This window comes from Oncorhynchus tshawytscha, unplaced genomic scaffold (genome assembly GCF_018296145.1).
Source record: "Oncorhynchus tshawytscha isolate Ot180627B unplaced genomic scaffold, Otsh_v2.0 Un_contig_852_pilon_pilon, whole genome shotgun sequence".
NCBI lineage: Eukaryota > Metazoa > Chordata > Actinopteri > Salmoniformes > Salmonidae > Oncorhynchus > Oncorhynchus tshawytscha.
The window spans coordinates 52,501-55,000 of record NW_024609586.1 but is presented as its reverse complement, the minus strand read 5'-3'; the positions used below and the strand labels follow the sequence as shown (position 1 = coordinate 55,000).

The 2,500-nt window shown below is 47.4% G+C and overlaps 1 protein-coding gene across 1 annotated transcript in view; it reads right to left on the bottom strand.

Moving 5' to 3' along the window:
* Positions 1 to 2,500, bottom strand: part of LOC112239990 (receptor-type tyrosine-protein phosphatase S) — a 68,177-nt gene that overhangs the window by 13,594 nt on the left and 52,083 nt on the right.

Below are 2,500 nucleotides of genomic sequence, written 5' to 3'. Positions count from 1 at the left end.
CCTGGTCAATTAGTGGGACTTTGGTCTGTGTGTGAAAGAGATATATTTTCATGCCTTATTTGAATACAATGTTATCACCTGTATATACAGGACTCCAGGTCCATCATTGTAAATAAGAATTTGTACTTAACTGACTCGCCTGGTTAAACAACGGTTGAATATAACATATTAAAATTGTCAATGGAATGGAATGGGTTTTGTTTGAATATTATTGAACTCTTGCATGTTGGGTATTATTTTGCTTGTTGGGTCAATCTCTATGTATGATATTTTCTCCCCTTGTTGTTAACAAAATTGATATAATTGTCTTTTTCAAAAACTGTATCTACCCTTGTTTTTATATATATCTCCAGAAAATATGTTTATAAACTAAAAAAATAAATTAAATAAATGTTTGTTTTGAATTTATTTGAATAATGTTATGGATAGGGTGCGTTCCAGGACGACTACATTACAAACCACTGCCCAGATCTCACAACACCTGGATAGGGTGCGTTCCAGGACGACTACATTACAGACCCCTGCCCAGCTCTCACAACACTAGGATAGGGTGCGTTCCAGGATGACTACATTACAGACCCCTGCCCAGCTCTCACAGCACCTGGATAGGGTGCGTTCCAGGATGACTACATTACAGACCCCTGCCCAGCTCTCACAGCACCTGGATAGGGTGCGTTCCAGGATGACTACATTACAGACACCTGCCCAGATCTCACAACACCTGGATAGGGTGCGTTCCAGGACGACTACATTACAGACCCCTGCCCAGCTCTCACAACACCTGGATAGGGTGCGTTCCAGGATGACAACATTACAGACCCCTGCCCAGCTCTCACAACACCTGGATAGGGTGCGTAACAGGATGACAACATTACAGACCCCTGCCCAGCTCTCACAGCACCTGGATAGGGTGCGTTCCAGGATGACTACATTACAGACACCTGCCCAGCTCTCACAACACCTGGACAGGTGAGTAAACATATCAGCTAACCACATCATCTGCCCCAGCAACCTGACGCCAGACTGCACAGTCAATGACGTGACATGGTTTCATGCAATGAAATGTCTGTAAACGTAGCGGGGCCTGGAATGCACTTTGGCCCGTCTCTTGCCACGGTGCGATGACGTAGTCACCTGTACCTCAGACACCGTCAGACAGAAGGTCGTCTCAGAAAACAGGAAGACAGCAACAGAGGCAGGTTGATGCAGTGACTCTCCGTACAAACAATGGACAAGCAGGGTAAGACCACAACCACAATAAAACATAACATCATCGTTTGTTATATACTATGTTTCTTCCTGTTTTAAAGCCACGCTCCTTCCTTTCGTGAATAACCTCAGAGAGAGATTGTGGTGCCAACCGTTTACCGGACGCAGTTATTAGCAGTGTTGCAGCAAATAAACGACAGAGTTTCACCGACGTTGAACTATTCATCACTGTGATCCGACACGTCGGCCGTAAACTAGAATCGAAAATCTGTCCGGTCTCTGATTTCTGTGAGAAACACCTGTCTTTTACACGGCTACTAATTCAGTGTATTCTATAGCCTTCAGTCTATCTGTTACGGGTGGATTAGGTTACACACCACCGTGGAGAAAACAGCGTTGATTCATTTCAGTTTAGTTCACCGTGTCAAAGTCATGGTTAAATGTCACTGTGTCTCTGACAACACTGAGGCTCTGGAACCTGTTAGACCTCATTTCTATGGCTCTGATCCAAGTGGCTCCCTATTTCTCCATAGGGATCCTGGTCTAAAGTAGTGCACTATATAGGGAATAGGGTGCCATAGGGCTCTGGTCTAAAGTAGTGCACTATGTAGGGGATCACATCACTGTGATCAAGTTTGATACATAGTAAACGCTGACATGGGCTCTGGGTCTGAAGTAGTGTACTATAAACGCTGACTGCTGGTGGGTTGTGCCCCCCTATAGGACTGCTGGTGGGTTGTTGAGTAAACGTGACTGCTGGTGGGTTGTTGACCCCCTAGGGACTGCTGGTGGGTTGTTGACCCCCTAGTAAACGCTGACTGCTGGTGGGTTGTTGACCCCCTAGTAAACGCTGACTGCTGGTGGGTTGTTGACCCCCCTAGTAGTGACTGCTGGTGGGTTAGGGCCCTGGTCTAAAGCTGACTGCTGGTGGGTTGTTGACCCCCTAGGGAATAGGGCTGCTGGTGGGTTGTTGACCCCCTATAAACGGACTGCTGGTGGGTTGTTGACCCCCTAAAGTACTGCTGGTGGGTTGTTGATAGGGAATAGGGACTGCTGGTGGGTTGTTGACCCCCTAATAAACGGCTGGTGGGTTGTTGACCCCCCTAAAGTACTGCTGGTGGGTTGTACCCCCCTAGGGAATACGGCTGCTGGTGGGTTGTTGACCCCCCTAAAGTAGCTGGTGGGTTGTACCCCCTAGGAATAGGGCTGCTGGTGGGTTGTTGACCCCTAGTAAACGTGACTGCTGGTGGGTTGTTGGCCCCCTAGGTCTAAAGTGACTGCTGGTGGGTTG